This window comes from Furipterus horrens, unplaced genomic scaffold (genome assembly GCF_987537825.1).
Source record: "Furipterus horrens unplaced genomic scaffold, mFurHor1.1.pri manual_scaffold_3, whole genome shotgun sequence".
Lineage (NCBI taxonomy): Eukaryota > Metazoa > Chordata > Mammalia > Chiroptera > Furipteridae > Furipterus > Furipterus horrens.
In genome coordinates, this window is record NW_028327173.1 from 18,407,927 (window position 1) to 18,435,110 (window position 27,184).

Genomic DNA, 27,184 nt, shown 5'->3' on the forward strand with positions numbered 1-27,184 from the left:
ACAGGGAATGTGGGTTTGACTCTGTCCTCCACTTCCTTGCTGTGTGACTTTGGGCAGGTCTCTGTCCCTCTCTGGGCCTCTACACAATGGAGGGACAGAGGCAGAAATTGATGGGTTCTAGGGGTTCTACCGTCCTGGGAGAGAACAGAGACATTTCCTTCTTGTTCCTTGACCCCAGAAATAGACACCTATTGATAAAATTCCCTTGCACATCTGCCTAGAGGCAGGAAAAAGGATGCCTGGGGCTGGGGGCTGGTGTTTGTATTTGGAGCTGCTTCACTCTGGGGATGAGGGAAGCAGGCATGTCACAAATGAAGCTTGGCTCAAACACTGGCTTTTTGTTAATCTCTGGTCTCACCTTGGTACCAAGGACCCAACCTTCTGTTTTCCCAATGAAGTTAGCTCTATTCCCAGTGTCCATATTTCTGGCTGTTCCTTTTGCTCACCTTCTGTGACTTCCTTGTGTGTGTGTGTTTGTGTGTATATATGTAGGGGGCAGTTTGCTAGGTGATATAGACCTTCCTGCTCACACTGTGGGAAAAGTGTAGCTCTACCCTCAGGACCTGTCTTGGAGGTAAATACAACACTGTCCTTAAGAATCCCACCTGAAACCCCTGGCTGCTGTGGCTCAGTGGATTGAGTGTTGGCTTGCGAGCCAAGTGTCACTGGTTTGATTCCCAGTCAGGGCACATGACTAGGTTGCACGTCAGGTCCCCAGTTGGGGGCACGAGTGAAAGGCAACCACATAGTGATGTTTCTCGCCCTCTCTTTCTCCTTTCCCCTCTCTCTAAAAAATAAATACATAAGTAAACAAATAAATAAATTACTAAAAAAAAAAAAAAAAAGAATCTCACCTGATGGGAGAGACAGACATGTAAGGCAGCTGTAGCTACCTCCAGAGTACACCCCAGACCAAACCAGGCCTCTGGGCCTCCTTCCCCTCCCCCCACCTCCAAATTGGCTTCTCCTCTTCCCTGTGGCCCACTCTCCCTAATCTAAGTCCCTTGTCCTCCAGAGCCCTGCCCACCCCATATGCCTCCTGGGGCTCCCACTAATTCCCCTTTCCTTCCATCTTACTCCCACCTCCCTTCTCTCTCCCTGCCCTATGGCTACAGAAGTCCCAAATCTCTGTGCATTCAAGGCAGCTCTGGGGATGGGAATTAGAGGCTGATGTCCCAAGAAACCTTTTCCACTTCCTCAGTGTTCTCCTCAAATAGTTGTTGTCCACCCTGAGGGTTAATAAGTAACTCTCTGGAAGGAAAGCTTCCTGATCTGGCATCTGCCTCTCCAACACGGGTGACCAGGTCATTAAGAGAGTACCAGGGCACAGAGCTCCTCTTCCTTTTCGGGGGCAACCTTCCTTCAGAGACCAGAACCTCAGCCCAGGGCTGCCCACCTGAGGCTGCTATGTCAAGGTGACAGCACCAAGGCGATGGGCTGCCCTGCCCCAGACTGGAATCTCAGTCCCACTCAGTTGCATGTTGTGTGGGCAGCAGCCTGGGCAGGGCTACCAGGTTCCCAGGGTGGGGAAGTGGGCTTGGCTGCGCGGTCTGAAGCTGCTCACAGAGAGGGACTCCTGCCAAGGAGCCTTCGCAGAGGCCTGGTAGCTCCACCCAGAGCCAGCTCCCACGGAGGCTGGGATAACATCTCTGAAGGCGAGAGAGAGGGTTCGCACAGCATGCTGGGGCGCGCCTGGGTGTTAATGGGAGTGCGTGTGCACAGTGGACTTTTCCTATTCCCAGAGGAAAAGCATATCTGTTTGACCGCTCTGGGCATCATGTTTCTCTTTTGTAAAACTGGGTAACAATTATTATAACTAACTTACCAGGACTCTCCTGTGGACCCAACAAGACAACAGTTTTGCATGGTAACTAGGGCACACTATTACCGCCACGGAAACACACTCTGCCTCGAGCCTTCAATAGCTGAAGTTGCTCGAAAAATCCAGATGACCTCTGATGCCCCTTCCCTATGGGGAATTCTAGGATTCTAAATTCAATCTTGTCTTCCTGCAACCTCAAATTCCTGCCGTGGGAGAAGGGGACCCTCTACAGAGGAGGACTGTGGAGGCTCAGCCCAACAGGCAGGCAGTTCTCAGAGAAGTGGAGTAGACAGGGCAGGCTCCTGTCCTGTGCCAACTTCACCATCCTTCCAGGTCAACTTGGCTTCCTCTGCCTTCAGGAAGCCTTCTCTGATTGCTCTGTACTGACCCTTTGCCCTGGAGGGACCGTCTCACAGCTGCTGTCAGGGCTCTCCAGCACTGAGCAAGACCTGCTCTTTCTCAGCAGGCTGCTGGGTCCCCACAACATCGCCAGACTCATGGGAACCACACTATACCCTAAGGGGATAAGGAGACTGTCGGGAAGGAACAGGGTTTTTTTCTTCCATAACATTTATGGTTATCATAGATTTCTCAATATAGAAATCTGAGAAACCCAATAAACTTAAAAAGAAGGGGAAAAACGTTATCCAGTTCCCTATTCTATTAACATTTGGGTGTATTCCCTTACCCGGGGGCATCCACAGGTGATTCCAGAGCCCTCTGCAATAGGATATGCTCTGTGTGTCACTGTGCCTTGATGCAGGATTCACTGGAGGTGCCAGGGGTCTGGGTCCAAGACCCAAAAGTTGAGGAGGCTCTGGGAGAAATTTAAGACAGGCTGCCTGAGGACAGGCTCATTTCACGGACGCTTCTACCACCTACTGGCCACACCTGGCATTAGCACCCTTATTTAGTTCCTGCTCCTTTCTTCCACCTGGTGTCCCTAGCTTATCCACCTACCCCACCCTCTCCTCGTCCCTGGAAGCTGTGGGCTGGAACTGGTTCCTGAAAGAGGGACTTGAATGGGGGAAGCATTCTGTTGGGAGACACTAGGTGAGTGTGGGCTGGAGGGGGTGGGGAACTACCGCTGACTGACCACTCTTTATGTGTCAGGCAGTGTCGTACTCTACCGCCATCGATTCATTTATTTCCTCAATTCCATGTGCTTTATGTGATGTCCAGTGTGTGACAAGTCGTAATAACTACTTCAATTGAATATTTAAAAACACTATAAAGGGAGCATTTTTAACAAATGAGGAAATGGAGGGTCAGATAGGGGAAGTGACTTTCCCAGAGTCACAAAACAGCTTCCTCTGATAGAACATTGTTCTGAAGAGAAGGAGAAGGAAGATGCAGCAAAACCGAAAATCCTTAATAAGACCCCCACAGGAAGTCCAGCCCAGACCCCCACCCCCAGGAGACCAGGAGAAGTACCCAGAGGTGGATGAGGTCAACCTGGACGGATGATTTTCCCACCCAGGAGGGTTCCTCTACGCTAAGTTGCTGCCTCAAATTCATTCATTCAACTCACCGAATATACTGACAATAGTGTGTCAGGCTAGAGGCTCAGACTGAGGGCAGCAGTGAACCAGCAGATAAAAGTCCATTCTCTGCTCTCATTTCAGTGTAGTGGTCCCAAAACGGACCCTTCCTTACTGTCCGACTCCCATGGGCCTCTGGGATCCCTCTGAACATCTCTTTGCCATTCTGGCTGTGCTGAGTGGATGGAGGATCCAGAGTGAGAGCAGGGAGATGGGAGTCAAGGATGGGAAGGGATGGTTCAGCCCCCACTCTCCAAACTTGAAATCAGGCAGAGAGCCTCACACCTGGAGTCTAGCAGACCTAGGTTAGAATCCAGTCTCAGCCACTAACTTGCTCTATGACCTTTGTCACATCTCTTACCCTTGCTGGCCTCTCTGTTAAAGCAAAGGGCTTAACTTGAACAGTGATTCCAGCTCGTACTTCCTTGGAAGGGCTGCAAGAGGCCAAGCAGAGGGTCGGATGGGGGAGGCCAAGCACATGGAACTTCTACACCCCTACACACCTGCTATTTCCCTCTGTTTTCCACACTGGGCTTCTCGAAGAGTTTGACAATCACCTGCACTAGTTGATGTCTAAGTTATTATTGGCCTAAAAGTTTTAAGATCCATCCATGTATCTTTTGACCATAAGATTGTGAGCTAGAGGAGGGCTGGGATAGGGTCTGAGTCCTCTCTCTGTCTCCCACTGCCCACCCCCGGGCCTGGCTGCAAGAGGAGGGGCTTAGAATGTGCCCATCTGGACTGACCACATGCGGGCAGCATTAGATTGAGCACTGCAGGGACCCAGACCGCAACCTTGCACTGGCCCAAGGCCTCTGTGCCAAGCAGAATGCTAGCACTGCCTGGAGAGGCAAGGGCAGGCAGAGAAGGCTTCCTGGGGCTTATGGGGTTGGCCCCCAAGCCTAGAAAGCAAAGGAGGGTCTGACTGGGTGGAACAGAGGATCCCTGAGCAGTCCTGTCTGTAAAAACCCAACAGTTAGGATGTGGCCACACAGACGGTGTAGTGAGTATGTACTCAGTTCTAGGTAGGAAGCTCTGGAAATTCTGAGTGAAAGGCATGCCTACCAGGGGGATGGGAGAGTTGGGGGTGATTGGGAGACGTGAACCCACGTCTGGCTCTGGCTTCAGAATCTCTAAATCTCCCATGGGAGACCTCATACTTGACTCCACCAAGCCTAGGGGTGAACTCACCATAAGGCTTATGTGTAAATCAAAGCTTCACACTTGAATAGGTCCTAGAGGGACCCTGGCTTTGTGTCCACAGGGTCACATGTTTCTGTGAAATTTGCAAAGGTAAAATATGTTCACATCAATTTGTTAAGACCACTGTCTCTTTCCACCTGACTTCCTCTCCTTCCAGCTTGAGTGGTTACAGGCATTTTGTATTCTTAGCTTAGCTTTCTTTTTCTTAAAGAGGCCCCCAAATAAGCTTCCAGCCCCACAATCCTGGATCTCATCACAGGGTCCTTGGTTTTCCCAACTGCAACAATTGCATAATGGCTCTGAAGGGTCTTTGCAAGAGTAAAGACTATCCCTTTTAATGTTCTCAAAGGTTTCGAGAGAAGAGATGAAGAGCAAGGTTAGGAGACTTGCCTGGGATCTTACAAATTGTGGCGAGCTGGAATTGCAATCAGGACAGTCCCAAATGAGAGCCCACCTTTTCACTATAGCCCCATGCTTCGGAGCTGACACACTTGCACCCAAGGCAACTCCCCTCAAGTTCCCCGGGCTCCCGGGATAGAGCCCCTGGCACAGCTCCCCTCCCGCAGCCTGAACGTCTCTCTGCGGCTCTGCCCAAGCAGCTCTATGACCACAAGGTGGCAGCAGACACCTTCTTTCCTTCTAGAGCAGCGGTTCTCAACCTTCCTAACCCTTTAATACAGTTCCTCATGTTGTGGTGACCCCCAACCATAACTAAAGCATAGTGATTAATCACAAAAACAATATGTAATTATATATGTATTTTCCGATGGTCTTAGGCGACCCCCGTGAAAGGATCATTCGACCCCCAAAGGGGTCACGAGCCACAGGCTGAGAACCGCTGTTGTAGAGTGTGTTTCTCCCAGGTTCCCTGGCCCCACAAAGGCAGAATCTTAATTTCCCCAATACCTGCCGCCCTCTCAAGAAATAAGGAGTGCTGCCTTCAAGTCCTGGCCTTGCCATATGCTGCCTGTGCAATCGCCAGCAGAACACTTTGCCTCTCGCTGCCTCATTTTACTCATCCATAAAACGCGTGTTTGATGGGTTAGGGTTAGTGGTACCTCTCAGGTATATTATAAGCCAGTCATTGACACCCACTGCTGTTTCAACAGGGGCTTCTGGAGATGACCCTTTCCCTGGGAAGGAGTTCTCCTGATGGGATTGGCCCTCTCTCCACACTGCAGCAAACCCAGATGAACTCCTGGACAGTAGGGTCTTTCAGAGCCTTTAAATGCTCATTGGTGGGCACCCTCTGTGCCCATACATGGGTCCCTCCCTGGAATGGGGCATCCGACTGAGCTTTTCTCCATCCCCGTCAACATTCATCTCTCCCTTGAAGAGGTTTCTACAGTCTCTTGCCCACCTGAATGTTGTTCTGCGGATCCGCCCCAGGCTTCAAATAGATCCTCCTGGGGAGGAGGCTCTCTGAACTGCCTGCCAATTCTCCCTCTATTCTCCCAACACCCAAATCCCCATGACTGCCACACCCTAGCCAGAACATGGCTGTCTCTACCTCAAAGGCTCCCTGGCTAACCCCAAATGTCAGTATCTCTTCCCACCCCATCTGCCCTGGTTTTAACCTGGCATTGAAGGCCCTCCACAATTTGGTCTCATGATCCACTAGACCATTTTCTGCTGCCAGACCCCATCTTCACTATTCCACTTCCAGGCCTTTGTACAGGCTCTTCCTCTACCTGAAATGCCCTCTTCCTTTTTCATATAGTAAATTCATCCTTAAACATCTAGCTGGGTTAAATATAAGAATTGAGAATAACTATTACATTTTTATTTAAAAAAAAAAAGCATAGCCCTGGCTGATTTGGCTCAGTGGATTGAGTGCTGGCCTGCAAACCTAAAGGTTACCAGTTTGATTGCCGGTCAGGGCACATGCCTGGGTTGTGGGCCATGCAAGAGGCAACTGATCCATGTATCTCTCACACAGTGATGTTTCTCTCCCTCTTGTTCTCCCTCCTTTCCCCTCTTTCTAAAAAGTAAATGAATAAAATCTAAAACAAAAAACAAAACAAAACAAAAGTGTAGCTGAAGGTCATCTTCTCCAAGCACTCACTTTTCCCTAACTCTTTACAGAGATCGTTTCCTCCCTCTGGGCTCTGGGTTGACAGTCGCTTTAGGGCTTCTCATACCAGAAATGTCCATTAAGTATGGAAAGCAGCTCTCAGTTTACAAATGGCTTTCCCGTCTTGTATCCTGGAGTGAGGAGAGGCAGGCAGGATGAGCACCATTACCTCATCTGACTGATGAGGAGACAAACTGGGAGAGAATTACAGCATTCCCTCACTTATTACGGGTATTACATTCTAGACCCCCCCGCGATAGGTGAAAATCTGCGAAGTAGGAGCCTTACATTTATTTTAGTATTTATATATATTTTGAAGCTTTATAAACCCTTCCCACACACTTATACACCGTTCCCAGTCCCTTATTTACCTTTTCCACACTTTTATAAACATTACTTAAGTTCTTAAACATATTCTACACTCTTAAACCTACATAAATTTAATAACATACGTACACAGTACCGCAAAATCCTGCAATATAGCGAAGAATCCGCGATAAATAATTAAATATAATATTTTTAAAAATCCCGGGATACAGTGAGGCCGCAATAAGTGAACCGCGATATAGAGAGGGACTACTGTATATAACTGGCCAGGTCACACGCCCTATAAATGGTGAAATCAGGATTCAAACCTGTGACAGATTCCAGCCACACCCCCTGCCTCAGGCCTGAGCTTCCCCCTCAGTTTCAGCTATTCCTTGTGGCCTGGCCTTGTGACTCTTTTCTCTGAGACTGAGCTGGGTAGTGGTCAGCTTTAATTCATATGTTCAATAAAGTTTTGTTGAAGAAACAGATAGTCCCATTTTGGCCCCTTCCTCCCTCCACCCCTAGCCACTGTCCTGGCCTCTTTATCACCTAACTCAAGACTTATTCACCCAGTCGAAGCTGGTGACAGTGTCCAGGCTCTGGAAGGATAAGGATTTGGCTGAAGGCCCAGGCAGCTCAGAGGAGAAGGAGGGGGAGACACAAACATGTACCTTTCCCTGCCCCCAGGCTTATCAGGCCCCCCACAGGCTCCAGGCTGACTGGGTGCTCAGCTTAAGGGGAAGACCTGGCTGTCCTCTTCATGCCCTCCATTACTTAAGAGCTCTGTGACCTGGGGCTGCTGTCACTTCTGCTCTCTGAGGCCCACTCTCTTCAGAACTTTTTTTTTTTTTTGGCTGTAAGAATTCATCGAGATCAAATGAGAGAATGCATGTACAATAGTGATCACTAAATGTCAGTTGCCTCCGCTGGGGGTCTCTCTCTCTTCACAGGGAGCATCTCAGGTAGTAAATTGCTCCCTGTGTTCAGGGGAGGGAGGTGGAGATTTCACAGGCAGAGGCAGTGGGGCAGGGGCGACAGCACCCCCACCCCCACCTGTACAGCGACCAACAAGGTCACATTCAACCTTACAAGTACACAAGTCACCTCAACAAGAAACACATGCTGCCTGGACAGAGAGGCCCCTGGGGCAGGGCAGGACTCTCTAGGTCTCCAGGCCCTGGAACAGGGTTGGGGGGAACCTGTTTATATGACACACAGAGACAGACACAAACAGAGTCACACCCTCTATGCAAACTCAACCACACACGGCACACCCTCACGCACACAGATGCACTCCCCTACACACACATACACAGAGGTGACACACACAAGATCAAGATCACAAGCGCACTTCTACATGTGCTTCTCACTCACGAACTCAGAAACAGAGCCCTCCCTGCCCACCCGCAAAACGCACACACATTCACAGGCACACACCCTTATCAGGCTGGGCAGGCGCTGGCCCTGCTGAGTCACCCACAGGCAGCTCGGCCCAACCGAGCCCGAGCACTCGCCCGCCCCAATCAGGGAGGGGGCGGGGCCTGCGGCAGCTCCTTAGTATAATCCCTGCCGCTGCGGGGATTCTCCCCGCCCCGCCCCTTCGATTGAAGAATGCGGGGAGCTGGAGAGGAAATCCCTGTTTGCAGAGGATAAATTGAGGCATTCTCTCCTGGGTGCATGAATACATGCGGGAGCAATTAAAAAAATAGTGATAGATCCATTACTGGGTATTTGCATATATATTTTTACATAACTCTCGTTTAATTTTCTCAAGAGCTCTATGTAGAGTTGGGGCTATTATTAGTTCTCTTTTACTCCAGAGAGAAAGCGTCTTGCCCAAAGGCACAAAGCTGGTAAAATGCAGAGCCCAGATTAAACTGCCACCAAATCCCAAATTCTTAACCATAGGGCAATGTCACCTGGTGGGCAAGTGAAAATGTGCACAGGTGAAAGGTGTATCAATATGCTTAGGAGCCTGGGCGTGTATGTCAGCATTCCCCAGGGTCCACAGGGCTAGGGACTGGAAGGGCCTCAACTGTCCATATTTTTGGTTAAAGGAACTAAAGCTTCTCTGATGTGTTAGAGCTCACTCCCCTATATCAGAAAGCATCCCTCAGATCTTGGGGCTCAGTCAGACCCTCCTCTGTGACACTGAGCTTCTTCAAGTCAGGGAACAGGGCCCTGGGGCTTAAAACAAGACCTGACTCGGGGGAGACTTCAGCAAACTTGGGGGTGGGGTGGGGCAATACATGAATTTATAACCTTGATATAACATTAACATCTGTAATCATAGTAAGTGCTAACCCTTTTTTGGATGCTTACCCTGAGACTGGCACTATTCACAATACTTTACATGGATTATTTAATTTAATTCTCACAACCGTTGATGAAAATACTTTTATTAACCCCTTTTACTGAGGAGGAAACTGGCTTGGAGAGGGTTAGTAGCTCGCTCAAAATAATGCACAGCTTATAAGTGGCAGTGTTGAAGATTGAGATCCAGGCAGTCTGATTCCAGAGCTCGTGTAATAGAAAGACCACTGAACCATAAGACGTCACTTGCCAACAGTGGGTCTTAGTTTTTCCCACTTGCCCCCCAAAAGTGATTAGCTCTCCATGGCTCTCTGACCTGAAATATCCTATGATCCTATGATTCTGTGATTCCTCTACATCAGTGGTTCTCAACCTTCCTAATGCCACGACCCTTTAATACAGTTCCTCATGTTGTAGTGACCCCCAACCATAGAATTATTTTTGTTGCTACTTCATAACTGTAATTTTGCTACTGTTATGAATCGTAATGTAAATATCTTATATGCAGGATGTATTTTCATTGTTACAAATTGAACATAATTAAAGCATAGTGATTAATCACCAAAACAATATGTAATTATATATGTGTTTTCCAATGGTCTTAGGCGACCCCTGTGAAAGGGTCGTTCGACCCCCAAAGGGGTCGCGACCCACAGGTTGAGAACGGCTGCTCTACCTAGAAGAGGGATTAGGTTTGTTCTCTGTGGGCAGAAATCATAGAGGGCAGATTTGGTCTTAATTTTAGAAAGAGCTTTTGAAGTCTCAAAACGGTTTTGAAATGAAAAAGGCCAGCCTGGGAGGTGGTGAGTTTCCTGCTATTCGAGATATTTGAGCACAGGTCTGAAATGAGGTGGAGGGGAGGAGACTTGGATCCCTGACTATATGAGCCCTGCCTAACACTGACATGGAACAGCGGGAGGGAAAAATCTCTGAGAAGAGTGGCAAGATGGGAATGAGAGGAACCTGAATCCGCATTTACTGAATATCTCCTGTGTGCCAGGCCTGTGCTTGCTTATACTGCTAATCTCAGGAAGGCACGGTAAGATTTATAGTTCAGGAAACGCAGATTCAGAGAAGTGACTTGCTCAAGGTCGCACAGATGAAATGGTGGGCAGGTGATCCAGGTGTCTCGCCAAGGTCACTTCCTTATGTTCCCTAACACGAGTCCCCTCCTACCTCTCTTTCAGCCCTTAGGGGCAGCACTACATGGCAAATTGCATCACACTTTTGCCACATGATGTCAGAGACCATACGAGCGAATCCAGTAGCTCCCCGCTCAACCCTCCCCTGAACCCCTCAGATCAACACGCGGCTGCCCAGGGCTAGGCGTCCGGGTTCGGCCGCACCTGCAGCCCCCGCCCCTTCCCGGTTGCGACGCTCGCACTTCTCGGCCCAGTCCTCTCCGCCGCCCCGCCAATTGGCAGTTGCCCGCGCCAATCAGAAGGCCTCCCGGGTCGGGGGCGGGGCCTCAGTCAGAGTTGCCCTGTCAGTGCAGGTGGAGGCCCCCGGCGGGGCAAAGTGGCAGGAACCTCTTAAAGCGAGAGAACAGCGGACAGCGAGAACGCGGCCCGGCTCGGCCTGGCCCGGCCAGTTCCGCGCCCCGTCCGGCACAGGTGAGCCTGGACCGCCTGCGGAGCGACCCCGGGTCTCCGGGAGGGACGGGATGAGACCAGATGGACCCACTCCCAAGGGCCCAGGCCGTCCCTGTAGGGGAGAGACCAGAGTGTAAAGGTCGAGGAAGTGGGGAGTCTAGGGGCCTCGGGTCCCAAGTTCCGAACTGGAGGTCCAGAGGGTCTTGGGCATTTCGAAGTTCAGGGTGCGGGAGGGGCACTGGCGACAGAAGAGGAGGACCGGGATCTCGGGTCTGGAGCTGGACTCTTGCCGCTGACGGTCCCAGCCGGTCTCGTGCCTGACTGGGGCGGGGGTCGTGGGTTAGGTTCCCGCTGGCCGGCTCCGCGGAGTGGTGCACCCGAAGGTCCCCCCTCCCAACCCTGCCCTGACCGCCCCGCGAGCTCTTGCTGAATCCTCCGCAGCGCGGGCAGGAGCCCTGGGCGGGCGGCGCCCAGCGGGAGGGGGCACCAGGGCCTGGAGCCCCGCGCCCCGCGCCGGGCTCCGGTCCTTACGTAACCGACTTTGAGTTTCCGGACAGTGGGACCCGCGAGCTGGGGCGTCGGCATTGCTCCAGACGCGCCCTTCCAGGCTTGGTCTAGGGGACTTCCCTCTGTCTCTGGTCTCTCCCAAGTGCCTCTGTCCGTCTCAGATTCCTCCTTGCTCTCTCATTCCCCGATGCCCTGTGTCTCTCATCTCTGGTCTCTGTGTAGCCCAGTTTTTCCCTGTCCGTGTTCTCCGTCTTTCTCCTAGACTCTTCCTGCCCGAACCTACACTTTCTGGCAGACCCCAACTCTTTGGGGTAGAACAGTTCTCCCTTCCAATAAATTGGAGCAGTGACTTGTCCAGACAGACCCCAGCTCAAGTTTGCTCCGGGAGAGGGGAGGGGAGGACTCTCCCGGTAGTGTTGGGAGAGGGTATTGCTAGGCCCACAGCTTCACTTGGGAGGGAGTGGCTGGCTTTAGGCAGCCCCTTTTGTGTCTTGGAGCCCTTTCCTCCAGAAGGAGGAGGCTTGGGAGAGCCTGGCTGGGGCTGGTGCTTAGGGCAGCTGGGGGCCCTTGTGAGAACTGCCTGGTGTCAGGGCTGGGTCGTACCCTCCGCTACCGAAGGGGAGAGGGTAGGGCCAGTGCACAGACACAGGGCCCCTGAAGTTTCAGCGAGCTCCCCACCTTCACCCCAGTTACAGGCCTGGGGGCTTGTCTTGGCAGGAGGCTGGGGATGGGGAGATCAACAGGAGAAGGCCAGAGGACTTTTGTATGGGGTGAGTGGCAGGGGAAATAGAAGTAACAAACTGTCAGGTCTAAGGAGCACCTACTGGAATCACTCTGCCTTCAAGGTCTTTCTGTGTGTCGGAGGGACAGACACTTCAGAAATAACTCCTGTACCCTGCTACTGTTGGGCATGTAAACATGGTGTTATACCAGTCAGGAGATGAGAAGTATTAGTTCGGATTAGGAATGGGGGACGAGGTAGAAGTTTTGGGAAGAAGGGGATCCAGAAGCTGTAGAAGTGGAGAGGAGGGAGGATATGGGACATCCTGTGCCCTGTAGGCTTTGCATGCAGCAGAATGGGCTCAAATCCTGGCCCTGCCATTTCCTTGCTGTGTGATGTTGTTGCATGTCATTTCACCTTTCTGAGTCCCAGGTTTAGTCAATAATCTGGATCTCACAGGCATTAGCAGAATCAAATAAGGTAATGAGTGCAGGACCAGAGTGGTAGCTGGTCTGGGGGCAGGCCAGTGGGGGTGTTTTAAGAAGGGAATGGAGTGGAGAAGCCCTGAGGTTTCCTGTGTGTGTATAGGAGACTCAGGTAGGGCCTGCCAGGTCTCAGCAATGTGGGATGCAGGTGGAGCACCTGGGTGTGTAGGTGATACTCAGTGAGGCAAGGAGGTCCACACCTGTCTGTCTGCTGCTCAACCCATCCCTGTACTGCCTAGGCCAGGCTGGCCTCCCTGCCGTAGTCCTCAGGCGTGCCAATAGAAGCTCCCAGTGCTCCCAGGCTGCACCACCCCCTAGGCCAGCTGGGGTGGGGCCCCTGGCAGGGCAGGGCTAGCACCCCCTCTGCAGAGTGGATCCTGGCCAGGAGTCCAGCTAGCTGCACTGAGCAGGAATATTCCAGTCTGACTGGGAAGGTGATGACACTGTACAGGCCTTGGGCGGCCCAGAACTCTGCTGGCTGGGGTCGGGCCCAGTTTATGATACCTGGACTGTAGGGTAAGACAGAGGCCAGGGTGGGAATGACTGAAGAGAGATAACAAGGAGATACCCCTGGAGGGAGAGTCTGAGCAAAGCTCAGAGAGAACTAGAGAGAAACTTCATGGGGTTATACCCTAAGTCTTTCCTGAGTACCCATTGTGTGTTTATACAGATCTGCTAGCGACGATCTGCTAGCCACAGAGCTGAAGAGGATACCCATGAAGGGCTCACCATAGAGGTTATGGTGGGCTGAGATTTGCTAGGGGTTAATAGAGTGGATCTTTATGATAGGCCCTGGGGTGGGGGTCATTCAGAATTTCCCCAGGTCTTAAGATTTGGATGTTGACTAAAGGAGGCAGGCTTTCACTCCATTATAGTCTATGGACCAGTCATTTTTCTCCTTGGATTTCAGTTTCTTTTTCTGTGAAATGAAGTGGGGAGATGAGCCTAGAGCCTCTAACAGTCTTCCGGTATCGATTTTGCTATAGTCTCCAGTACCTGTTTTGGGACTTAGTCGACCCCCTACCTCACCCTACAAAAGGGGGAGTGGACAGTATGGGGTAAGGGCAAGGGTGAGTGTGATGTGCCCCAGATCCTTTTCTAGGCCTACATTCCCTGAGCATAATTAGAGCCACACTTGCTGTGCATGGAACTCTGTGCTAAGCCTTTAATATGCAGCATTAACTGATGTCAACCTTACAACCTCATGAGGGACTAGGAATTATCTTTATTTCACAGGAGTTCAAGGAGGTGAGTTGACTTAACCGAAGTCACACAGTGAGGAAGTGGCTGAACTTGGGATTTGAACCTAGGTCTGTCTGACTTCAAAGCCCAGACTCACTAAAACAGGGAGCTTTTACCCTACAGGTACTAGCCCTTACCTGCGCCCACATTGCGTACCCTTAACCTATGGAACCTGCCTGACTCCGCTGGGTAAGCTCGGAGCTCTGGGATATTCAGGCTGGGGAGCTTGGGGACATGCTATGCCAGTGCCCACTGGGCTAGGTATGGGGGGAAGGAGCAGAGGGAGTGTACGGCGGGTCAGAGTCCCACGAGAAGTTTCTCCAGACAGCTGTCTGCACTTGACTACTGCTCAGGTGCAAGGGCTGGGCACTGAAAGGCAACCTTGGTTATGTGGCCAACTTTGGACTTCAGTATCTCCATTTATAAAACTTGAATTTTAGTATTTGAGCACAGGCTTGGTTCATGGGTTTGTGGTTGAAGTTGATGATGGGGTAAAATGTAGAGGTGGGGTTGGGGTAGTAGTGCCTGAGCCTGTGGAGGAAGAGTTTAGGTCAGGAGCAGTTTGGATCCTGGGCTGGCTGTTGGGCAGCTATTGCAGATGAAGGGACTGAGGTTGGAGAGGTTCAAAGGCTTGTCTGGGGCTGTGCAGCTAGTGTAGCGGAGACTGAAGGGAAAAAAGCAAGGGAGCACCCGGAGGACAAATCCAGGCAGATGCCAGCTGGAATCCTGGCTCGACCACTTAACTAGGCTTAGAGATATGAAATGACATGCCCAGAAATACTCAGAGGAGTGAGTCCCTTCTCGCTGTCATCATCTGTAAAATGGGAACGATAATAATTTTGCCTTTGTCCACTTCCTGGGTTATTGTGAAGGTCAGAGGAGATGAGGCATTTGTAAAATCAGGTGAGAATGGGGGGTGGGGTATTTTTCAGTACAAAGCTGCAGTTCTGGTGTGTGTTTGTGGGGAGAGGGCACTTCTGACACCTACTCTGCTGAAATGCTTTGTGCTGGTGATGTGTGGAGAACAGCCCTAAGAATGTCACCCCATTTATTGAATAGTTACAGTGCGCCAGGCACCGGGCTCAGAGCTTCACCTCTCATTGTGTCCTTTAAACCCTATGTTGTCAGGCAGGTGGTGGCCTGACCCATACTAGGTCCCTCTAAAACCCATGCCTACAGCTCCCTGGAATAATAGTAGCTAACACTAATGGACAGTTCACTGTGTTCCAAGCATTGTGCAAAGTGTTTTACATATGAGAGGGGACCCAAAAATAACCCCCAGAATGATCTTCTGGAGGGCGGGCCCCTTGTAGTACCAGCTTCCCCTGCTAGGTGAGTGTTCTAGGAACCTATCTTTATCAGTGTACCAGCTGGTATGGTTGTGAGAGGCTGTGTTTGGCTTCAGTGAATATGTTTTTGAAAACTCTTTTAACGCTTTTTCCCATTTCATGATGGGTGATTATGGACGCACCTGCCCACACTGAGTGTTCAGCAGTTTTTGACCGAAACACCATGACCCTTGTGCTCCACCCTCCCTATTCACTCTATCTCACCCCCAGCAACATTTTTTTTTCCTCCCCCGGATAAAGAAAGTCCTGAAAGGGAAATGTTTTGCCAATGTGGAAGAGGTGAAACAAAAAACAGCAGAAGCACTAAAAGGCATCAAAATCAAAGAGTTAAAACTGGTTTGAGCAGTGAAAAAAAGTCTTGATAGGTGTGTTGCATGAAATGGAGAGTACTTTGAAGGTGACTGAAGTTTAAACATTTAAGAGTAAATACACAGTTTTTTAATACATAGATTCCCCCTCATATATTTACCCATTTAATCCTCACAGCAACCCTGGAGGTTGCTATCAATGCTACTGTCATTTGACAGATGAATAATTGAGTCACAGAGAAGTTAAGAAATGGGTCCAATGTCACAGAGCTAGTGGGTGGTAGGGCCAGGGTTTGAACCCAAATTCTTAAGTTTTCTCTTTGGAGCATTCATCACAGTTGTAATTCAGTTAATACTATATGATTGCCTCCTCGCTGCACTGTAGGCTCCATGAGGGCAGGGATCATGTCTGTTTTCTTTATACTGTAGCCCCAACACCTGGCACACAGTAGCTGCTCAGTTAATATTTGTCCATAGGGATCCTGCTGCCTCTAGTGGGCTGTGCCCTGGGAGTCATGATGCGCTGAGAGTGGATGATCAGACTGTCAGATTGCTGACTAAGAGGGTATCTGCTCCAGCAGAGACCCAGCAGGGGCAGGGGGAGGGCAGAGTTTCAGGTCCAGGCTGAAGAGGGGCCCCAAAGAGCTTGTTTCTTGGTTGTGCTTGTGTCTCACTGCTGTCCTTTGCTTCCATGTGCCACTGTGACGACGGTCCCGCGGCTGCTCCTGATTGGCTGCATGATCCCGATGGCTTCTTCTGGGTGAGTACTGGGTTGGCTGAATGACTGCCCTGTGGGCTCGATTCTAACATGTGTCCTGTGGCTCTGGGGCCACTACAGGGTGTAAAGAGAGGCCCGGGGTGGGGAAGGAAGAATCAAGAGAGAGCATCCTGCCACAACGAGCTGACTTCTCTCCAGGTGTTCAACACACTGGTGTGATGTTTGGGTCATGTGATACCATGCAAAAGTCTTTGGGGCCAGACTGGTCTGGAATAAAATCCTTATTCTGCCACTTGGAGCTGGTGGATCTTTGCATCTCTGTTTCTTATCTGTAAAATGGGAATATTAATACCAATTACAGGTATTACTGATACAGGTATGCTTGTTCTTTTCTTCATGTAATCTCCATGTGGGCAGGGACTTTTGTTCATCTCTTCACTACTGTATCCCCAGCACCTAGGGTAATAGTGGCATGTAGTAGGTGCTCAGTGAATATTTTTGAATGAGTATTTATTCATTCAGTGTCACTATGTCCCATCAATGTTCTTTGTATTGGATTTAAAGGGTGATGGATATAAAGTGCCCAACATCATAAGAGCTTGTGAATGTGGGCTTCCTCTTTGCTCACTAGACTGTGAGTTCCTGGGGTTGGGGGGCAGAGCTCTGTTAAATGAGCTCTGGGTCCTCTGAACTGAGTGTGGGGCCAAGTACCAAGCCTATCAATCAGCAGCAAGGCATCTAAGCAGGTAGACTCAGGGCCTGTGCTTAGAGCTGGAGAGGGAGTGATAGAGCCTCTAGGTTTCATCAGAGGAGAGGGGTGGTTTGGGAGATCTGGGACTGAAGGTGGGGGGTGGTGAGGAGAGACTCTGCCTCTCCGAACTTCCACTTTCCTCGCTGTGTGACCGTGGACAAATCATTAACTTCCCTGCCTTGGAGACCTCATCTGTGACAGGCGTATCATAATACTTCCCCCACATGGGCATGGGAAGGAGCCAAGAAGTGCAAGAGTCTCTGTGATAATTGTTGGTCCTCCCAGCTGTGGGCTCACTTTGGGAGGGGACTAAGTAAGGTGTCCCTCTTTTTGGCTCCTTTCTCTTACTTTTAACTTCCCACCTAGTTGGGACCTGAGCCTAGGAGTCTGGAGCCCCAAACTCTTCAGCAGCATGGTCAGGGCACTGGGATAAGGGCTGGGCTCTGCCTAGTGTACAAGTAGCTCAGTGGAAGTCCTAGCATGGCCATTCTTTTGCTGTGTGACTTGATTCAGTAATCCACCTTCTCTGGGCCTCTATTGCCTCACCTATGAAATAGGCTTAATAAAGGGCACTTCCCTTGAAGAATTATTTAATGAGAAACTGGGTGGGTTAGGTGTTAACATTGCTATTACTATTTGGGTCTGGCTAAGAAGGCTCCAGGGAGGGCCCCGGAGAATTAATCCCATCTCAGCCTAGGGATCCTGAGAATCTCTAGTCATCATATGTATTATTGCCATTTATTGGATAGTTCTTACATGCTGGGCTGGTTGTTTATGCTATTTTAGATACATTATCTCATGCGGTCCTCCCAGTGACCCAGGCATCATGATCCCCTCTTTATGGAGGAGAGAACTGGTGCTGAGTAAATCAATTCAGTTACCCAGAGTCACATAGTTATTTAAGGGTGGAGCTTGGGCTCCGGATCAAGTCTGCTCACCCCAAAGCCCAAATTCTTAGTATGAAACTCTCTTATTTCCCCCAGGGAGACAGAGACTATGTTTGAGTGGTTTCTGTTCATCTCCAATGCCCAGCACAGGGTCAGGGGGGACTAGTGGAATGTTTGCTGAGTGAAGACACACACACACACACACACACACACACACACCCCCTCCCAGGCCTGCCTGCACACACCCACACACCCCCTCCCAGGCCTGCCTGCACACACCCACACACCCCCTCCCAGGCCTGCACACACACACACACACACACACACACACCCAGGCCTGCTGCTGTAAGAGTTTTGAAGAGAGAAGACAACTGAAAGCAGGGGAAAGCCAGACACAACAACAATTGAGTCAGACAGACCTGGCTTTGAATCCTGTATCTATTGCTTACTTATGTTGTGACCTTGGGCAAGACATTTCACCGCTTGGAGCCTTGGTTTCCTTACTATAAAATGGGGATGATAAAAAAACCTACCTATCTCCTAGATCTTGGAGAGTTCTTCTGAGAATTAATAATGCATATGAGGCACATGGTGAGTAATCACTGATAGCAATTATTGTTATTATTATAATTATAATTATGAGTATTATTTTGGGATTATAAAGATATCCCTTTTGGGACAGTGGAGACCAGGTCTGGGAGGGGTCTGCTGGAGACAGGCAGGGAGCAACCTAGTCTGTCAGGTTCTGAAAGCATCCGTAAGGTGAAGAGAGGGAGGAGACCTCTTGGAAGGTCATCCAGTCACCTAGCTGTCTGCTTTGACTGCATCATCTTCTTTCACTAACACCCACTCTGTGACAGGGCATGGGACACAGAGGTGAACCTGTGTTGTCTCTGCCACTTATCCCTCAGGGAGCTCAGAGTCTAGTTCTGGGGAGAAAGACACAGAAAGCACCAACTCTGCCTTTGATTGATGCACTGAAGTGTGAACTGTGAATATCTCTCAGGCAAAGACCAGGAGAAGGGGTATTCCTAGCTGAAGGCACTGCTTTGCCAACCTGCGGAGCCATGACCTGCACTCGGGGGATTGTGGTTGGAGAGACAGTCTCAGGAGAGTTGTGGGACTTGACCCAGAGACAATGGGGAGCCATCGGCAGGAGAATGACATGGTCAGGCTTGAATTTTGGGAGGATCACTTGATGTGGAGGATGAACAGGAGGGGAGGGACAGAGGCAAATCTCCAGGTTAGAGATGCTGAGATAAGGGGCAAGGATTGAGCCATGGGATGGGGAGCAGTGGGGTGAATGTGAGGTCTGTGTAGGAGGCAGAGCCAGCAGGATGTGATAGTGGATTGCAGTGGGAAGGTAGGAGGAGAAAGAGGTGAATGAGATCTTAGGTTCTGGAGGCTGATGGGGTCTGCTGGGGTCTCTAGCCAAGGGACACAGTGGGAGGAGAAACCAGAGCTGGGTTGGGGCAAGGGAAGCCACCCGTCTCCTCCTTGCCACCTTCTGCCTCAGTTCCCCCAGTATCAGCTATGGCTTAGCTGAACATTGGGCCAGGCCTCTGGTCACCAGGGCCCATACCCCTCCACTCCTGCCTTGGTGGTGGTGGTGGGGGTGTCCCTGTGATGATGCTGACAGGCCTGGCAGCAAGGACAGTTCTTTGGGGTAGGGGTCATGCAGGGGCTGTGTGGTAGTGCTACCAGTGTCACTGAATGTCTGCGTGACCCTGAAGTCACTCTCCCTCTGGCCTTCCTTTTCCTTGCCTTGAGAGCAAAGATAAGAAAGCTGGTTTTGCCTGCCTCAAAAATTCAGTGATCAAATCTAATTAGAGACAACAATAATTCATTGAACACTGACCTTATACTATGTTTTGGGGGCACAAAGATGACTCAGACAGGGTTCCTACTTCTCAGTAAGTGTGAAACACATCCCAGCAAGCCCAGCTCAGCGGGTAGTTAACTCTTTCTAGGCACCAGGGGAAGAGATATCTAACCTGGGATTTGAAGGATAAATAAGTGCTCTCTAGGTGGGTGGTGGAGGGAACAAATTTCTAAGTGTAGGGAACAGCATGTGTGAAGGCTTGAACCCGCTTAATGTACTCAGGGTATGTATGTACTGTAGTTTGGTGTGGCCAGAGCATAAAGGGAGAGGTAGGTGGTGATGGGAGTGAGGTGGGACAGGGAAGCGGGGCCCAGCGCACGCTGGCCTTTGAAGACTGTCCCTTGGCAGGTGGTCACTTGCTTCTCCTCCCTGCATCCTCATAGCTGCCTGTTCTCAACGAAACTGCCAGGGCCCTTCCCACTCTGCTCCTCGCCCACCTCTCTCCTTGTTCCTTTCTCATTCCTACCCTAGTCAAACCCAGTGGCTGCCTCTCTCAGGAGCCAACAACCTGCCACTTACAAGTAGTGTGGCCTGCAGTCCTCTCTGAACCAACTTAATTTGCCCCTCATTGAAATGGGGCCAGCAGGCCTTCCTCACAGGGACGGGTGAGGCTTCAATGAGATAATCCCCACAAGCGGCCTTACACAAGGAATGGACACCCATAAACAGGATTATAGCATCATGATTTGAACTGCTCTGTCTCCTTGGTTCCACCCACTGCTTCCCCTGCCTCTTTTGGCAGCCTCATATGGCCAACAAAGGAAGGAAAGAATTAAGAAACAAGCCCAAATCTCCAGAGGGGGCCTGGCCCATTGCCAGCCTGCTCTCTCCTGCCCCTTGCTCCCCTTGGCTTCAGGCTCAAGGACACAACACTGAGTCTTGAGGCCTGGGCTCCTCCCAACTCCCCACCCTATAGGCTTCTCCCTGGCTAGAGGCCAAAGCCAGCAGCAGCCTTGGAAAAAGGAGAAATACTTTGAAAAGAAACATGTAGTTTTATTTTTTTCTCCCTGGAAGCTGGTAATCAGGTCCTTTCTTCTCCTGATTGGGAGAAGCGCGAGTGTGATGTCTGGTATCTGTGGGAGGCCCCATAGTTTGGGCAGAACTGGGTGCCTGAGTCTCCTGGATTCTACAGCAGAGGCTGGTGACCCAAGTTCTTTTTGGTACAGATGCGGAACCTCAAATCAGAGCAAGTGGCTAATGGTACGAGGTCACGCAGCAGGAACCTAGGGCTCTGGACTCTTTTCTGCACCATCCTATGACTGGGTATGATATGATGACTGACCTTGGCTATCACTGTACCTCTTTGAGCCTCAGTTTTCTCTGCTGTAAACGGGGCTGATTTTACTGTGAGGACTGGCAGTACAGTAGTCCCTCTATATCATGGTTCACTTATGGCGGCCTCACTGTATCGCGGGATTTTTAAAAATATTATATTTAATTATTTATCGCGGATTTTTCGCTATATCGTGGGATTTTGCGGTACTGTATACGTATGTTGTTAAAGTTACATAGGTTTAAGAGTGTAGAATATGTTTAAGAACATAAGTAGTGTTTATAAAAGTGTGGAAAAGGTTAATAAGGGAGTGGGAAAGGTTAATAAGGGACAGGGAACGGTTTACAGGTGTGTGGGAAGGGTTTATAAAACCTTAAAATATATATAAATACTAAAATAAATGTAAGGTTCCTATTTCGTGGATTTTCACCTATCGCGGGGGGGTCTAGAATGTAATACCCGCGATGAGGGACTACTGTAATGCAGGTGAAGCACAGTCCAGTGCTCAGCACTATGAGTCCTCAATGGTAGGTAGCTATGTTATTGTCTTCTCTGCCCTACCTCTTTCCAGTCTAGGGGCTTGGAGTTTTGATGCAGTTTCTTGTTGAACAAATAATACCCAATAAACTGGTTTTAAAAGCCAGAGGCTCAGCATCTCCCTTCCACCCCACAATGTCCCCCTCTCCTGGTTGGCTGGAACACTCTGGCCTCACCCTCGGCCTGAATTTGGCCCCTGCCCCTAGATGATCTCTGTCCTCCTGGCTCCACGCCTGCACCATCTCTCTTCCAGAAGCCGCACAAGGACAGTTTCCCTCCTGCAGCCTTCTCTGATCAAATGCCACTGCATTGGTTTTCTGATCTATAAAAGGAAGGGGATGGATTGAGGTTTCTACTAATATTATAGGATTAAAAAAAGGGGATTTGGGAGCCGACAGACCTCATTTAAATCTCAGCCTCACCACTTGCCAGCTGGGGGACCTCTAACAAGTTGTTTTACCTCAGTGAGCTTTCATTTTTTTTTACTTATAAAATGGGGAAAATATTAGCCTCTTCTCATAGGATTACTTAAGGGCTAAATTAGATAATTTGGGGAAAGTTTTGTCTATAGTGGGTATAGTGGAATTACTGCTTTTATTCATGGTTTAGTAAAGACAAAAAGAAATCAGTGAAGGCCAGTCAGAAAACAGTTGGTCGAGAGGATTCTTTTGTTATCATTCATTCACTCAATGGATATTTTGGATTTGGATGGACAGGACACAGAGAAGCAGAGCAGGGAGCCTGGAGAAAGCTGGAGTCAAATGGACCTGCCTATTCTAGGTGTTTGATATGGGGCCGGTTACTTTTTTTCTTTGGGTTTCATTCCCTCAGCTGTAAAATGGTGAGAATAGTGAGCATAATCTTACCTCCAAAATTGTCCTAAGGCTTAAGAGCGTTCAAGTTCACAGTGGGTGATCTCTGTCTGATTCCTTTCCTCTTCCAGTTCTGTTAATGATTTGGAGGTATGATCTCAGGAAAGTCCTTGAATACCCCAGGCACACTTCTGCCCCGGGACCTTTGCACTTCCTGGTCCTTTGACCTGGAACACTTTACCTCCAAATACTTTTGTGACTGTTCTCTCATCTCCTTAAGTTTTTTGTTTATGCCCCCTTCTCAATAAAGCCTTTCTTGACTACCCTATTTAATATTGTGACATCCTTTCCTTTTGCAACACATACATTCCCTGTCCCCCATCCTGGCATATTTTCCCCCATATACATCATATGTGTGTGTGTGTGTGTTTATGTATATATATATATTTTAAATTTTTATTCATTTATTTTTAGAGAGAGGGGAAGGTAGAGAGAGGGGGAGAGAATCATCAATATGTGGTTGCCCCTTGCATGCCTTCACCTGGGGACCTGGCCCACAACCCGGGCATGTGCCCTGACTGGGAATCGATCTGGTGACCCTTTGGTTCACAGGCCAGTGCTCGATCCATTGATCCACACCACCCAGGGCCATGGCATACTATATTTTATTGAATATTTGTTTATTGTTTGCCTCCCCTGACTGGAATGTAAGCTCAGTGAGTAATAGTGATTTTTGTCTGTTTTTGTTCAGTATTATATTCCCCGTACTTAGAATAATGTGTGGTTCATAGCAGGTGCTTAGTAAATATTTGTGGAATGAATTAATGAATAAATAAAGCTTTTTCTCTCCGGATCTAGCACTGTGCTAAGCACATAGTAGATTCTCAATAATTAATTATACATGTAGTCATCATCCTCTCCGCTTGTCAGGTAATACTTTGGCTGGGTCAGCCCTGAAGCCCTTTTGCTTCTGACATTTTCTGCCAGGGCATCGGTTTCAGTTAGAGTGCCCAAATGTTTTGTTCCTGAGCCTGGGCTAGGCAGTATTTCTAGTTGAGGCTGTTTGGCTGTTGGGCCCACAATGGTTATTATGTCATTATTGGTAATTAGCACTTAGGCTCAGAGGATCCAGCTTTTGTTTTTTCACAGAAATTACAGCAGAGAGTTTCAGCCAGCCACTGGGGCCCAGGCCTAGAGCAGCTTCCTCTGTAACTACCGCCTTCCCAGGGTCCATGGCTCAGGGAGACCAAGATGGAGGTACCCCCAGCTAGGGACACTTAAGTGGCCAGCTCAACTGCTGTGTTCCCTAGGCAGTATTCTGCCAAGTGTCTCCCCCACACTCCTAAACAGAGGGGGCTCCCTGTGCCTCCGGCAGGCGCTAGGTATAGTTTTCCCAGTGTCCAGCAGAGACATTTTCTGATGCTCAGGATCCAGGTAGTATGGGTGGAGGAAGTAACCCTGGGTACAAGACTTAGGAGCCCAGTTGAAGTCCTTGCTTAGCTGCTGAGTTGTTGGGTCACCTTAGGCACACAGATCACTACCTTTGGCTGGGCCTCAGCTTTTTCATCTGTCAAATAGAGGTAGAGACACCTCCTTGGCTTCATTGCAAAAGAGAGACAGGATAGTGTAACAGCTGGCAGAGGGTAGAGTTCTGAAGTTAGACACACCTGGCTTCCCAACTATACCCCTTTTGAAATGTGTGACACTAGGCAGATTGTTCCACTTCTCTGACTTCACTTCCCAAAGCTATAAAATGGGATTAAAACAGAGCTCACTCCATAAGGCTGCTATGAGAGCTAAATAAGAGAATGCAGGTCAAGTATCTAGGCACATAACAAGTGCTCTATACACCTTTGCTGGTATTATTATAATGACCGTCACGGAGATGCAGGTAATCTGTAAACTGTGAGAGGGTACTAGCAATAAAACCAGGCAGATGTGGTTTTGAATCCTAACTCTGACACTTACCAAGTGGGTGATCTTCAGTAAGTTTTTCTCTTCCCTCAGATTCCACTTCCTCATCTGTAAAATGGGAATTATAGTCAGATCTTCCTCCAGGGACTGTTGTGAAGGTTCAGTGACATGTATATAAAGTCGTCGTCGGCGGCGGCAGCCGTCCGTCTCGAGAGACGATGGTGTAGCTTCTTAAGAGTCTATCTGCACCGCCGAGAATGGCTGTGCAGTCCGACTCGGGAGTGACACGGTATCTGTCTCCTCCTGTGTTAAATCGACATCTTGCGATGACGCTGGAGTGTCCTCTCCACCAGTGAAGCTGAAGCTACAGAGCCTGGGCAGGGTGATATGGAGGGTCTGCTGTTGCCCATGCAGCAGACCCCCCCCTCTCTTCGCAGCTGAAGGGTCCAAGGGAGAGACGTAGTCAATACAGCTTGGCTTCAGGTGCGCCGCAGGAGTTGCCGGTGTTGACTACAACGTCAAACCGCCTTAGGGACTCCGGCTCCGGATTTTCTGTCGGGGTTTACTCCCTTAGCCTTTCCCCTGAAGAGGTATGCCGCAAGGCAGCGGAGGTTTTTTGGAGTCAGAGTTTTCCTTCTCTGATCTGATGTGCCCTGACTGGAAGATCGAACCAGCAACACTTAGCTCGCAGGCCGACGCTCAATCCACTGAGCCAAACCAGCCAGGGGCTGTATATAAAGTACTACTTGATAAAGTGGTTAGCACATGTCATCCATATTTTATAGATAAGGAAGAGAGGGAAAGTGACATGATTGAACTTACATAGTATCTTAGTGGTGAAGCTTTGATTTAAACCCATGTTGGTCAGCCTCAGAAGCCCACATTCTTTTTGCCTTTTCTTGCCATCACCTATATATGGGATGATGATGATTATTCTTTAAAAAAAAAGATTTTATTTATTTACTTTTAGAGAGAGGGGAGTGGAGGGAGAAAGAGAAACATCAATATGTGAGAGATACATAGATTGGTTGCTTCTTGCTCACCCCCAAATGGGGACCTGGCCCACAACCCAGGCATGTGCCCTGAATAGGATTAGAACCAGCGACCTCTCAGTTTGCAGGCTAGCACTCAATCCACTGAGCCACACCAGCCAGGGCAATGATGATTATTCTTATGGGTACTGGACTCCTCTCATTCATTATGTGATCCCCAGTGCCTACACAAAGGAAGTGCTCACTAAATGTTGGGCGGATGAAGAAAGGGGGTATCAGAGTGTCCTCATTTCCAGAGAAGCTTTTGCTTTGGGGTTGAAGAATTTTTTTTTTTTTGGCTTGGTTGACAGCAGAATAAAAATAAATAAAAATAAAAATCACATGCAGTGCAAGTGTGGGCTTGGTAATCTTTGGAACCCTTTTTCACCCTTCACATAACTGGACCCTAATTGCTACCCTGTGTGACATCCTGCGTAGGCATTGCCATGTCTGTTTGGTGAGGATATGGGAGCCCAGAAAGGGTGTTATGGACTGGATGTTTGTGTCTCCCTCACTCCAATTCATGTGTTGAAGCCTTAAACCCTAGTGTGTTGGTATTTGGAGATGGGGCCTTTTGGGGGTAATTAGGGTTAGGTGAGGACATAAGGGAGCGGCCCTCATTATGGGATTAGTGCCCTTATAAGAAGAGACACCAGAGAGCTCACTCTCTGCCATGAAAGGACACAGGGAGAAGGCAGCCACCTACAAGCCAGGAAGAGAGCCTTCATCAGAACCCAGCCAGGCTGGCATCCTGATCTCGGACTTCCAGCCTTCAGAACTGTGAGAAAGTACATTTCTGTTGCTTAAGCCACCCAGTCTATAGTGTTTTGTTATGGCAGACCAATCTAAGACAGAAGGTGAGTGACTTGCCCAGAGTCACACAGTGAACATTTGGCAGAGCTAAGGCTGGAAGTTATTTGTCGTCATCTGTCTCTTCCCGACTGAAACCCTCTAAGTGTCTGGAAGGCTTAGAAATTGAGACGAGCTAAATGCTAGACAGGCAGCTCAGGGACTGTCCTGCCACAGAAGCTTTGGAGGGTCCTGGGGCAAGTCAAAGCTAGGCCATTTCTGGGTGCCCAATGGCTCCTTCTTCCCTATACCTCCTTCTCTACCCTCTCCCAGGGGTGGGCCAAGCTGACTTGACCAGTTTTAGAAGGGGCTCCAATAGCTGATGGCACTGTGTTTCTTGGGAAATTCTGCAGCCTAGATGGTTCCTTGCCCTAGGGAGAGAGAATTAGTGGGTTAAGCTTGAGTGAGCTGGAGGCTTTGCTGGATCAGTCATTAGGCTCATTCAAGCTGGTGAGAGAAGGGGGGTGGGAGGGTCATGGGAGGCCAGATGCTTCGATCCCTCTTTGAATGTCTCAGGGCTACAATCAGAAGCAGTCACAACAGATTTTTTTCCTTGGGGTCTTGGGACAGATTATTTATTTATTTATTTTGAGAGAGAGAGAGAGAGAGAGAGAGAGAGAGAGAGACATCAGTTTGTTGTTTTGCTTATTAAGCATTCACTGATTGATTCTTGTATGTGCCCTGACCAAGGATCAAACCTGCAACCTTGGTGTATGGGGACAACACTCTAACCAACTGAGAAACCTGGCCAAGGCCAGGACAGATGTTGATGTTGTTCATTCATATCATTTCCAGACTGCTTTCCTGAGAGTGGTATGAAAACAGTGTGGAGCAAAGGACAGTGGCATCACACATATCTAGTTTAAGCTGTTTGACTTTTAGGCAAGTCACCTAACATTTCTAGCTGTAGTTTCTTTAACTGTAGTTGAAACTAATGCCTTGCAGGGCTACTATTGGGTTGCCCAAAAAGTCAATACAGTTCTTTCCGTACGATGGCTCTAGTAGTGCTTAGTTGTCTTTTTCACTTGCAACAATTTTGTTAGACTGTATTGTGACAGCTGTCG

At 49.3% G+C, this 27,184-nt stretch overlaps 1 protein-coding gene across 1 annotated transcript in view; it reads left to right on the forward strand.

Annotated features, from left to right (window-relative positions):
• The first annotated feature begins 10,757 nt into the window (after positions 1–10,757).
• EPB41 (erythrocyte membrane protein band 4.1) overlaps positions 10,758–27,184 on the forward strand; it is a 156,811-nt gene continuing 140,384 nt past the window's right edge. Inside the window, exon 1 of the mRNA XM_090268953.1 lies at positions 10,758–10,875. The gene's annotated coding sequence lies outside the window, so the exon portion shown is untranslated. The remainder of the gene's footprint in view (positions 10,876–27,184) is intronic.